We start from the raw sequence: 11,755 nt of genomic DNA, 5'->3' as shown, positions 1-11,755 counted from the left end.
TTTAGCATTTGGATCTACATATCTGTGTGAGCAGGTATTTTCACACATGAAATCTGTCCACTGTCCCTCTCGGAGCTGGTTAACAACTTATCACTCAGAAGCCCATGTACAGCTTAAAGTATCCAAATACACGGCAGACATTGGAAAACTCAGCAAGGGCAAGGATCACACTAAACAGATAAGATCAGCATTTTTAATTTAATTTTAAATGAAGCTTCTTAAACATTTTAAAAACCTTATTTACGTTACATACAACAATAGTTTAGTTATATAATTTGGCCTTATAGAAAGAGACCTTCTAAAAACGTTAAAATGTATGACTGGCACGCGAAACCTTAAATTAGAGTGAATACATGAAGACTCGGCACACCACTTCTGAAAGGTTGATCTAAATAATTGATGAAGATATTGAACAGAACTGGACCCAGAACTGATCCCGGCGGGACCCCACTCATTATGCCCTTCCAGCATGACTGTGAACCACTGATACCTACCCTCTGGGAAGGGCTTTCCATCCAGTTCTGCACCCACCTTATAGTAACTCCATCTAGGGTGCATTTCCCAGGTTTGTGTATGAGAAAGTCACGGGAGACAGTATCAGAAGCTTTACTAAAGTCAAGCTATACCACATCTACCACTTCCTCCCTATCCATAAAGCTTTTTCTTTGACAGGGTAACAAGCAATCAGGTTGGTTTGACGTAGAATCATGGACTATCAGGGTTGGAAGGGACCTCGGGAGGTCATCTAGACCAACCCCCTGCTCAAAGCAGGACCAATCCCCAACTAAATCATCCCAGCCAGGGCTTTGTCAAGCCTGACCTTAAAAACCTCTAAGGAAAACCTCTAAGGAAAACCTTAAAAACCTCTAAGGAAGGAGATTCCACCACCTCCCTAGGTAACGCATTCCGGTGCTTCACCACGCTCCTAGTGAAAAAGCTTTTCCTAATATCCAACCTAAACCTCCTCCACTGCAACTTGAGACCATTACTCCTTGTTCTGTCATCTGCTACCACTGAGAACAGTCTCTTTTGTTCTTCACAAATCCATGCTGACTGTTACTGATCAACTTATTATCTTCTAGATCAGTGGTTCTCAACCAGGGGTCTGGGGCCTCCTGGGGGGGCCGCAAGCAGGTTTCAGGGGGGCCACCAAGCAGGACCAGCGTTAGACTTGCTGGGGCCCAGGGCAGAACACCTAAGTCCCACTGCATGGGGCTGAAGCCCAGGGCCCTGAGCCCCGTTACCTGGGGCTGAAGCAGAAGCCTGAGCAACTTAGCTTCACAGTGCCCCCTGCGGTGTGGGGCCCTGGGCAACTGCCCTGCTTGTTAACCCCTAATGCTGGCCCTGGCTTTTATATGCAGAAAACCACTTACTGTGGCACAGGTGGGCTGTGGAGTTTTTATAGTATGTTGGGGGGGTGGTCAGAAAGAAAACGGTTGAGAACCCCTGTTCTCTATTTGCAAATTGATTGCTTAATTATTTGCTCCATTATCTTTCCGGGTACAGAAGTTAAGCTGACTGGTCAGTAATTCCCCGGGTTGCCCTTAGTTCCCTTTCTATAGATGGGCACTAGATTTGCCCTTTTCCAGTCTTCTGGAATCTTTCCTGTCTTCCATGACTTTTCAAAGATAATCGCTAATGGCTCAGATATCTCCTCAGTCAGCTCCTTTGAGTATTCTAGGGTCCATTTCATCAGGCCCTGGTGACTTGAGGACATCTAACTGGTCTAAGTAATTTTTAACTTACTTTTTAACATACAGTGGGGGTGTCATCAGCATCCTGAAAACCCAGCACCACGTGCCTCCTATGTGATGAATTCTGCTCAGTCCAAGCTGCATGAGCAGGCTGGAGACACTTCCGCTCTGCCCCGTTGCAGGGAATCTCCACCTGCCCAGTTTGATAGCCTCTCGTCCTTTGCACCATCTCGCTGGCTGATCATCTGAGGGGAAAGAGCACAATTGCCAGCTGCCTGTGAAAGCTGAAGCCTTGTATTGTCCCAGTGCAGCATATCCCATTGCATAGACAGCCTGTGCCTAGCACTGCACCTCCCCAAGTACACTGACACACACTCACCTCTCAGACTCTGCCACAAAATCGACGTAGCTTGAAAGGACAGGAACGAGAACCCAAACACTTTCTGTTTCTAATTCAAGGGAAAGAGCTCTCTGAAAGGAAACCGTTCAGAGGCAGGCAGGCAGAACCGAGTGGGCTGCTAGCAGCCCCTAAAATCTGACCTAAGCCAGCCATGCCTAAACCAGAGATAATTCATTTAGGGCCTCTGTCATTCTGCCTCCTGCAGCCCACATGTTGCCGAAGTGGTTTAGTCCTAGTTTTGATTAACAACTGTGATTTTTTGCAATGCTCTCCAGCCAGCCAATAAAATGGACTCTTCCTTCCTCATTCCCATCTTTGATTTTGATGCACCCAAGCCACCAAATAGGCAAAAGTCTTGTGCGGAACCAGGCATCAAATCACACATCTCTGGTTCCCTGCTTCTTCCACACCGCCCCTGTTCTATTTAAACCTTTAAAACAAATGATGCCCAAGGGCGGCTTAATCTTGTAAGGGAGCGTATGTTTCTAGCTATGCTGACGCTTTAAAAATCATATACCAGGTTCCTTCTCCACATCGTGCATAACGTGGCAGCTTATGGCAGCTGAAAGGATGTATAAACTCCAAGCTGCTTTTCACTATTTACGCTCTTTGTTCACTTTCTGCATTTCTCCCAGTTTGGCCAATGAACGAACGTAGGCTAGCCCATTTCACCTTGTCTAGTTCATCTCTGGCCTCATGCACTCGTAATGCCGGGATTGTAAACACTGCAGGGGAAGGTTTATTTGAGCCAAACCTGACCGGTCCATGTCCCCATTTGTATCTCTTCTTTCCCTACACTTTAAAATCTGTGATGAAAATACTCAGGCCTGGGGTGCCGATCTGATCCATGTAAACATGGTACAGCAGCTACTCAGTATGCTGCAAGCTCTCCAGTTGCAGGTAGTGATACTATAGTGGTTATGCTGGAGGGGAGGGCTTTAGTAAGCTAAGCCGGAGGCCTGAAATATATAAACTCCTTATGATCCCAGGTTCAAATCCCCAAAGGGTCAACTCAGCCCTTGCTCTTCCCAAGATAGAAAACCATGTCTAATGAAACGCAGCGTCAGATGAGATCTTTAAAACCAACATGCTGCATGGTGCCCTTGGTCAAAAATGCTGTTTTCAATGTCTGCTGGAGGGCCACTTGGCTGCCGCACTGCATCCCAGAGGTGGCTGCATTTCAGCAGTGCTTGGAAAGCTTGGTGGGGTCCCAGGGGTGACAGCAGCATTATCATGGGAACTCATAACACTCCTGGGCCACAGCCTGCTTCCCCTGGAGTCACTGACCTTTGGGTCACCGCCTGACGGGAGCAGGATTAATGGCCCCTATTTTAGGAGTGAGTTTCTTCTCTCACTAAGTCACTTTTAGCAGAAAACAGCCATCTGCCTCCCCTGCCCCCACTCCCACAACCTCGTCCATTGGTCCTGCCAGCATTATCCTCCACTCCAATGTGGGACCATTCAGCTATGCGCTCGCATCACTTTGACAACCTCAATGGCTTTATAATGGGGACAGAGGGGCTCCTGGCTCAGGCACAGGACAGGGGAGCAGGACGCCTGCATCCTATTCCCCACTCTGCTGTCTAGCCTTAGGCAGGTCCTGCCCCCCAACCCCACTGTGTGCCTCTGTTTCCCCATCTGTAAAATGGGGGCTATGATACTGACCCACCTCAGATGGGCAACGAGCAGCTTAGCTCAGGGGTGTCTGGAAAGCATGTTTCCAGCTGGATGCTGCTAGAGCAGCAAGAAGTGTTGTTTCTGCTCAGCCTGTTTTATTATGCTGGGGGCCTGGTGTATAAATCTGAGCATAAAGCTGCCGGAGTTCCCACTGACTCCAAGGAAGTTACTGCAGAGCTAGGGCCAGTCCTGCCTCCATTGACCCCAGTGGGCGTTTTGCTCTTGATCCCCGTGGGAGTAGGATTTAGCCCTTGAAGGTCGTCACTGAGAGCAGAGCCGGGCCCGCTGCCGGTGGGGGTGTACTGACGGAATGGCACCAGACCCATGTACGGAGAACGCCCCTGGCTGCCTGCTCCACCATTCATGCTGCACCAGATGCACATGAATATGGCCTGCCACGGAGCTGGGATTTCCTTGGGGATGATGCCAGAGAGTGTTTCAGTTTGACGCATCAGCCAGGGCAGTGCGAGCTTAACATGGGTGTAGATAGATCAGCTAGACAGGGCTAGTGCTCGGGTCCCCTTCCCTTTTAGTAAAAGTTTTCTTTTGTTATACACAGACTCAGTGCTCGGGTTGCCTCTTAGAGGTGCCGAGGGGTAGGGGTAAGTTTTCCCTGATTGCTGGGTAGGGGCTCGAGCTGTTTGGAGACGCTACCTGGCAAAAAGGTTATGTATAGCTAGAAATTAGCTAGATGGGTGTGCGTGCGTCCAGCCAGCCAGGGGTCTAGCTGGGGGGGGGGGGTCTAATGAAGTATTTGATTAAATACTGAATGGCTGAAAGTGTCATTTGGCTGAAGCCGATGAGCAGTGCGATCATGAATCTCCCCCTTGTTAAGTCTCACCGCAGCCCCTCCCTTTGCTGCCGTCTGGCTTTTCGGGGAAGGTGTATGGGGTCACTATTGCCACCCCTGAGGGTACAGCCACCCTGGAGCTAGAGATGTAATTTCCAGCCCCACGGAGGCCCTACGCTCCTCCCTGGGATTCCCGGTAGCTCTGGGATTTACAGCCCTAGCCCTAGGGATTCCAGCCCTAGCACTGAGCAAGCGAAAGTGCTAAAAAATAGCCATGTAGCTGCAGCTGCCCAGGAGGGGCTAGCCCCCTCCCTCCCCTGAGTACGTGTCTAGGGTCTCGGCCAGGAGCTTCTGCGGTCGGCTCTTGTGTAGCCCCAGCCCCACTGGGTGTTCTTAGTGCGCTCGCTCGCTCAGAGCTAGCGTGTGATTGCATTCCGGCTCCAGCGTGCCCCCCCCCCCCCCAGCCTGTCTACAGCCCCTGCCATCTGCACGTGGCCAAGTGCCTCGCACCCTTGAATGGGTTAACCCTCCCAACCGCCCAGGCAGACAGTCGGGATCATTATCCCCATGTCACAGACAGGCATACCAAAGTCCCAGAAGCGCTAAGTGATTTGCACTCCAGCCAGAACATCTCACGGAGCCATTATCCAGCCCTGTACAAACTCCATAGACTACCCCACTTCCCTGGCTCACAGGGGCCTTAGCCTCTGCAAAAGAGACCAGCTTGTCACTAAGCTTCACTAGGAGAAGGGGATTTCTCTTTTGCTGATCCAGCCTCCCTTTCCTTGACCTTCAATCTCCCAGCCTCCTGCGGGGTGGGAAAGCATGTCTCCCCGGAGCTAGGAGCTGGCCTCTGATTCCATGCTGGGCCTGTCTCTGAGAGGCGCTGGCCCGGCCTTGCTTCATGTGCTGGCCATGGGGAGCATGTTCTGGCCTCAGGAACGTGGCTCAGGCTGGGGGGATCGTCACTCAGTCCCTCATCTCCTGTCAGTTTTTATACTGGAGGAGGCTTGGGCAGCTCAGGCCAGGAGGGGCTGTATAATAGCGAAAGGGAGGCAGGCTGGCCCGCACACAGAGACAGGGAGCATGAGACAAAAGCAGGAGAGGCACGAGCAGCAGCCATCTGGAACTGGACGGGTAGTGATCAATGGCTCCATGTCTAGTTGGCAGCCGGTATCAAGTGGAGTGCCCTAAGGGTCGGTCCTGGGGCCGGTTTTGTTCAATATCTTCATAAATGATCTGGAGGATGGTGTGGATTGCACTCTCAGCAAATTTGCGGATGATACTAAACTGGGAGGAGTGGTAGATACGCTGGAGGGGAGGGATAGGATACAGAAGGACCTAGACAAATTGGAGGATTGGGCCAAAAGAAATCTGATGAGGTTCAATAAGGATAAGTGCAGGGTCCTGCACTTAGGATGGAAGAATCCAATGCACCGCTACAGACTAGGGACCGAATGGCTAGGCAGCAGTTCTGCGGAAAAGGACCTAGGGGTGACAGTGGACGAGAAGCTGGATATGAGTCAGCAGTGTGCCCTTGTTGCCAAGAAGGCCAATGGCATTTTGGGATGTATAAGTAGGGGCATAGCGAGCAGATCGAGGGACGTGATCGTTCCCCTCTATTCGACATTGGTGAGGCCTCATCTGGAGTACTGTGTCCAGTTTTGGGCCCCACACTACAAGAAGGATGTGGATAAATTGGAGAGAGTCCAGCGAAGGGCAACAAAAATGATTAGGGGTCTAGAACACATGACTTATGAGGAGAGGCTGAGGGAGCTGGGATTGTTTAGCCTGCAGAAGAGAAGAATGAGGGGGGATTTGATAGCTGCTTTCAACTACCTGAAAGGGGGTTCCAAAGAGGATGGCTCTAGACTGTTCTCAATGGTAGCAGATGACAGAACGAGGAGTAATGGTCTCAAGTTGCAGTGGGGGAGGTTTAGATTGGATATTAGGAAAAACTTTTTCACTAAGAGGGTGGTGAAACACTGGAATGCGTTACCTAGGGAGGTGGTAGAATCTCCTTCCTTAGAGGTTTTTAAGGTCAGGCTTGACAAAGCCCTGGCTGGGATGATTTAACTGGGAATTGGTCCTGCTTCGAGCAGGGGGTTGGACTAGATGACCTTCAGGGGTCCCTTCCAACCCTGATATTCTATGATTCTATGATTCTATGGACCTGAGTGGAGGGACAGAGAGCCCACGCGAAGGGAACATGGGGAGTCTCTGAATGGCTGGAGCAATCCCCTATCAGCCTCCAAGCTGGACCAACCCCTGCGACTGTGAATGATTCCTTTCAAGTAGCGAGGGGCAGTCCCTGCAGGGGACAGGACCCCAGCTGCCAAATGGCGCAGCCTCAGCAGAATATCCCCTCAGCGAGAAGGGGCAGGGGTCTTTCACCGCCCCGGCACCTCGCCTCCCCCCATAGCCACGGGGTCAGTGCAGGGAAGGGAGAGCGAAGGAAACCCATTCCGTGGGCAGCCAGCAGCCCTTGTTCAGATGCCAGGGACAGGCCTTGGAAGCACAGTCCCCCCATAAAGGACCTGAGGGGGCGTTTTTAGGTCGTCATCCAGGGGCTGGGCAGGACACCCCCTCTCCCCCCGTTCCCCTGCATGAATAGAGTGCAAAGGCCAGGCTTGATTTCGATGGGGCTGCTGTGGGACTCCTGGGGTATTGTCCCACTAGGAGGCAGCAGCGTTGTCCCTGGGGGACGCTCTGGAGTCAGCAGGGTCTTCTATGGCGGCTAAGTCCACCCCAGGACTTAGCTCCTGTGCCCGGGGTCCCTGTCTGTGCCCAGAGGCCTCAGTGAAGAATCCCCTTTGCATTCATTCTGTCCGAGTCCTGGTTCTTCCCTACCGCCGGGGAGGCTGCCAGGGCAAAGGCTGAAGGGCAGCGGCCCGGAGGGCCAGGCTGTGGGAGGAGCTAAGGCTCAATGCGGTGCATCACGATGCCCTCTAGTGGCGGTCCCAGGTACGGCGCTCCTTAGTACAGGAAGCGCCCGCTCTGCTAAGAGAGTGTTAGGACCGCACTTCGCACGCCCGCACAGAGCTGGGTGGAAAGTGGTCAGCGAGGTGACTCCCAGCGAGACAGGCTCAGCCTGGCCCAGCCCCAGCAAAGAGCCTCCCAGCACAGGTGAGGATGGTCCAACCCCACGGAGGCCCTACGCTCCTCCCTGGGATTCCCAATAGCTCTGCCAGGACATAGAACCCCATCTGAGACCAGCTCGGTGGATCTCCCAGAAAGAAGAGGAGATGGCTTTGAGGGGAGACCGGCGCTTCTCAGCTCCAGCTGGCTCAGCCTACGAGGAGGCTACTTCCACGAGCTCCCCCAGGGGCAGGTTCCCTCTTGCTTCTCCCGAGAACATTGCCCCCCCCCGGCCCTCGGGCTGGGTCTCAGGTGTGGGGATGGATGGGACCCAGTGCGGCCTCTGGCCAGTGCATGGAGACTCGGCGGCTCCGGAGACTGCCAGCTGGCAGGCTCACCCACCTGCTCTCCCGCAGCTGCCTCGTTCCATCACAGCTACTGCTGGCAGCAGCCCCGCTAGGGCCCATGCAGCCGCCATCACCCCCACGGAGGTGTCTGTAGCAACACTGGGGATCAGAGGCAGAAGGATGGGATGGGGGGGGGGAGTGGGGATTAAAGCAGCTGTTGCCCCCTGCTGATGGGGGGTGGGGGCAGGGGGTCGAATCTCTCACACACCCTGCACCGTGAAGGGTTAACTCACTGGTGTCTTCTCTCACTGAGCAAGACTGGACCCCATGGGCAGTGTCCCTCCCATTGCCGCCTGCAGCTGCTGTTATATAAATGGGAGGCCAACAGCTGGAGGAGCTGTACTAACCCATTGCCCTGCCATGCCATTGCCACCCTGGGAGCTCTGCACACGGCACAGTGCTGGAAAGGCCATTGCTAAGGCAAGACTGGAGGCTGACGAGGAATTGTACAGCAGGCTGGAGGAAGGCGGCAGCAGGAAACTGAGGTTTGGGGTTGGCAAAAAAAAGTGGAACAATGAAACCCATCCTTTTCGTGTGGAGCATGGGAACCAGCCCATAAGTGGTGGCAGCGATATGGAAAAAATATGAAATGAAAAGCGAGCCGATGACAGTTATGGGGAAGCCACAGAAGGTGTCAAGCTCTGGAGCCAAGGCAGAAGAAGCACTGGATGAAGTGAAGACTGGTAAGGCTGCTGGTGGCAATGAGATAACTGTTGATATGATCAAGGCAGTTGGAGGGACTGGAGTCAAGTGGCTTTATGCATTACTAGGTGTTTGCTGGGATCAAGCTTGGGTACCTGGAGAGCAGGATCAATGGTGCCTCTTTGGAAGGGCCAGGGTGATGCAAATGATCCAAACGCTTATCAGGGGATCACCCTGTTACATCAGCCTCTCAAAGTCTTTGTGAGAGTTTTGGAGGCAAGGTGGAGGAAAATATAGGAGAGGAGCAACATGCCTTTTGGAAGGGAAGGAGAACTCTAGACCCGCTATTTGCAGTGAGACAGATGTTTGAAAGAATGATCAACGGAGGGCATTGCTGCCGTGGAGCATTTGTTGGTCTTGAGAAAGCATGTGGCTTGATTCCACCGGTGTTTGGAGTATTGAGATGGATGGGAGGGGCACTTCAAGAAGTGGAGAGGATAGAGAAGCAGTATCGAGGGTCAGAACCTAAGGCAACAATACATGGAATTTCCGAGAGTTCTGAGGGGACGGTGCAACAGAGACAAGGCAGAGTGCTGAGTCCACTTCTCTCCATCCGAGTTATGAAGTGAATCAGTAGAAGAACCAAGCCACAGAGAACCAATGTATGCTGAGGACCTGGCCCCTATGGCTGACAGCAAAGAGGAATTGCTCAATGTGGGATCAGACTGGGCATCTGTGTTGGAAGATCATGGTTTGAAGAACACAAAGAAAGCTGGAGTTACGCAAATTGGGAAGGTGCAAGAAGAGCTGGTGATTAACATTTCAGGAGAGAAGCTGATTCGGAAGAAAGAATTTTTGCCCTTGGTAGGGTGACCAGGTGTACCGATTTTATAGGGACAGTCCCGATTTTTGGGTCTTTTTCTTATATAGGCTCCTATTACCCCCACCCCCGTCCCAATTTTTCACACTTGCTGTCTAGTCACCCTAGCCCTTGGGAAGTAAACTTAGTGCCGTTGGAGAGAGATGAGGAGAACTGAAACGAAGAACCCTTTCCCTGTGCGCTGGCAGCGGCGGTGAAAAAGCTGCAAGGAATGCTGTGGGACTAGCAAATAAGGAACAAACTGAAAGGAACAGTGTATGCGGCATGTGTTTGTCCCTGCTGGCTCTAGGGTTTGGAAACAGTGGGAGTTACCAAGATGGAAGAAAAGAAGATACAAGTAGTAGAAAATAATATACTGAAGAGAATGCAGTCAAGTGCAGGGTAGGCAGAGTGTGCATGGAAGAAATGAGGGGTAAGATGAACCTGAGACCCTCAGTGATAGATGGGCTGGAGAGGGCATGTTTGAGGTGGGCTGGACATCTGATAAGAATGGGAGAAGAACAACCAGCAAAGAAAACCAGGGACGAAGAGGAAAACAAGCAAGGACGTGGAAGACTCAGGATACAATGGAAAGACTCTGTTGGCCTGGTGGTGTCTACATGAGGGCTTAGGTCAGCTTAACTATATCTCTGTGTAAAATTTACACCCCTGAGTGACAGAGCTGCGTAGACCTAAGTTTTAAGCATAGACCAGGCCTAACTCAGAGAGATTTTCAGTCAAACCCAGGAACAGAACTCGGTACCTTGTGTTCTATAAAGCAAAGACTCCTGCCACTGGAACCAAAGGGGAATCTCTGCTTGCTCTCACAGTGGTAGGGCTTTCATGCTTCAGGGGCTGTAAAAAACTCTAGGACAACACAATCACTCTGTCACACTCCCACACACACTAGTTGCCATTCCAGAGAGCTGAGGTGCACGCAAACACTACAGGGCATCTTGTGGTTTCCAGGTTTTCTAGTATCCCAGCAGTGCCCTAGGATCCAGCTCATTGGGTGGATGGGCGGGGAACAGCCAATCGTTACATTCCCCAAGTAACCTATAAATTCAGGCCAAGTAGGTCCTTTTCTTTCCTTTCAAAATGGTTGTCCTCAAGACAGTTCTTAGCTCGAGAGGCCAGGGGTTCAAAGTAAGTCAGTCATTTTAAAGTGGAAGTCTCAGTGCCCTAAAATAAAGTGTATAAGCCAGAGACACGCACCCATCTTCTGCCCTGCCACAGCCCAAACCCACATGGAATTCAGTCCATTATGTCTTGGTCTCTACTCCACTTCTTCCACCTAGGATTTAAAATCCTGCCACGACCCAAGGACAGGATTCTGAGCATGTCGTATTCGTCAGTCTCACTCGCTTCAGATATGATGGGCCAAAGCAGGGGAGAAAACACAGCTCTTTAAACCACAAAGAGACATAAAACAGGGACGCTGTTTCTCAAGTATTTTGTGGCGGCTGGGAATTTCTGAGCACTTTCCAACCTCGTCTTTTGTCTGACCTGGGGGTGGCAAAATCTTTGCTGTTTGACTAAAAAAAACACCAACTCCTTTGTGTTATGCAGGTCAGACTAGGTGGTCACAATGTCCTTCCTGGCCTGGGGATCTGTGAAAATCGTGAATGACCAACTCTGAGCAAAAGTGCTTTTAATTTAGCTCTTAAACAAATCTCTTTCAGGTCTGCCTTGTGCGTGACCAGCTGCATCTTCCAGGCCGGTGAGTTGGCTGAGTAAGGAGCATCTCTGCCAAGGGTAAGTCTTGAGGATTTTCTAGTCAGCAATTCTCTAAGGCTTTTCCTTTCCGTATCCATACCGTGACACAATGGCTAAGAGTTCTGATCCCAGATTTGCATGTGACTGCCTCTACGATCTTGGGCAAGTCAAGTCATTTCACCCGGCTGCCTCTTCTGTGGGGTGAGACACTCCTACTTCACTGAGGGGTGGGGGGGTGGCATGTTGAGAATTAATGTGTCAATCAATGCAAGTACAGTGCTTTGACGATGTGACAGTATTATAAGTGTGCCATTCCCTTCCGCCCAGAGGCTCACGCTCAGAGCTAATCAGGTGTGTTCAATGTCTCTCTCTAGGGGCTGCAGCGAGTGGGGGGATCTCTGTACCTCGTGCGATAGAGGCCTGTGCGTTTGGGGTTGAAGGTTGAGATTTCTCTTCCTGTGTGCTACATGGAGGAAGTGCAGCTGAGCGGAT

This window comes from Eretmochelys imbricata, chromosome 7, assembly GCF_965152235.1.
Source record: "Eretmochelys imbricata isolate rEreImb1 chromosome 7, rEreImb1.hap1, whole genome shotgun sequence".
NCBI lineage: Eukaryota > Metazoa > Chordata > Testudines > Cheloniidae > Eretmochelys > Eretmochelys imbricata.
Note: the sequence above shows the minus strand (reverse complement) of the source record.